The sequence below is a fragment of the Mus caroli genome, chromosome 6, assembly GCF_900094665.2.
Source record: "Mus caroli chromosome 6, CAROLI_EIJ_v1.1, whole genome shotgun sequence".
Taxonomy (NCBI): Eukaryota; Metazoa; Chordata; class Mammalia; order Rodentia; family Muridae; genus Mus; species Mus caroli.
The window spans coordinates 125258737-125259983 of NC_034575.1; the positions used below are offsets into that span (position 1 = coordinate 125258737).

The window sequence follows — 1247 nt, forward strand, 5'->3', positions numbered from 1 at the left end:
ATATTTTACTTTATGCTCCTCCTTCGGGAATGTCCTCTCTGCCAAGGATAATGACTCCATGATAATCAGAGCCAGCACAAATCTGGGAAGTGAAAATGTATCTTTGTGATGCTGAGACCTTTAGGGCATCCCTTAAGGTTATGGGAAAGAGCTTTTAAAACATGGGTTCAAGAATATCTAGACATGATTTCTCAACTATGTAAAATATATGGTGCAATAAGAATTGTATGAGGGGCTTCACAGATCTAAAAGAACAGAGGCAACTGAACTGATGAACCAGTTTATCAGAAAGATATTAAGGAAGGAGATAAAGAGATTTAGGGAGTAGTGATCTCAGGACAAGATTCCACCCAGCTAAGCTTATTGCATGTATTTACAAAGGCAGGCAGATTTTTGAGTTCAGTGCTAGCCTGGGACAGAGTGAGTTTCAGTTCTTTTAAAAGAATCAAGCAGCTAAGGTCATAAAATAATGATTTGTGGGATAATCAAAAGAGAACCTGGGGTAAATGACTGAATTGATATATAAATAAAAGACTGGGCTTTGNTGCACAAGAGAGAGCTACCTAGAAAGAGCTGATTCGAGAGATAACATCTCTTTTAGAATTTTTCTATCAGGTTTTCTGACTTTTTTTGGAAAACCCAAAAGCTATTTAGAGATCTTTCTTAAGCAAACAGCTGTTTCAAGCAGAAAGATATCTCAAATAGAAATCTATCTACAGAGCTGTCTCAAGCAGACTACAGAACTGTCAGCTTGCACCCATCACTGACTTTAAGTTGTTTCTTCTACTGCTCCCAAACATTCTTTCTCAGGCTCCCCCTCTTGGAGGCTCATCCTTAGCAATGCAGTATAAGCCAATAATAATGTGTTTATTACCATTACAAAGTGCTGAATACTATTTATAACTTGTGTGCTATGCTTTCATCCAGCTAGCTGTGCAGAACTAAGACATCTGGAGTGATGGCTTCTTTGAATCAGTTAACCCTTGTCTCACCAGCTATCAGACAACCTTAAAGAAATTTCAGATCAATTTTTAGTTGATGCAATAATTGAAAATTGATGAGGACTATGTCCATTGACTAATGCTAGCCGTGGGATTTTGGGTCCTCAGCTACGAACAATGTTTTTTTCTGCACCAACAAATCTAAACTGGCTTGAGACTTAAGGGCCAAAGACTTATATGTCAGAGGAGGAAAAAAAAACCCACCCAATAACAAGTCTCCTCCTATGAATGAGCTTTGGATTTCTT

The 1247-nt window shown here is 38.0% G+C and overlaps 1 non-coding gene across 1 annotated transcript; it reads left to right on the forward strand.

Moving 5' to 3' along the window:
* Nucleotides 1–580: 580 nt before the first annotated feature.
* LOC115031358 lies at nt 581–643 on the forward strand. The gene has a single exon (XR_003836999.1). It is a non-coding gene; the product is annotated as a U7 small nuclear RNA (small nuclear RNA).
* The last annotated feature ends 604 nt before the right edge of the window (nt 644–1247 follow it).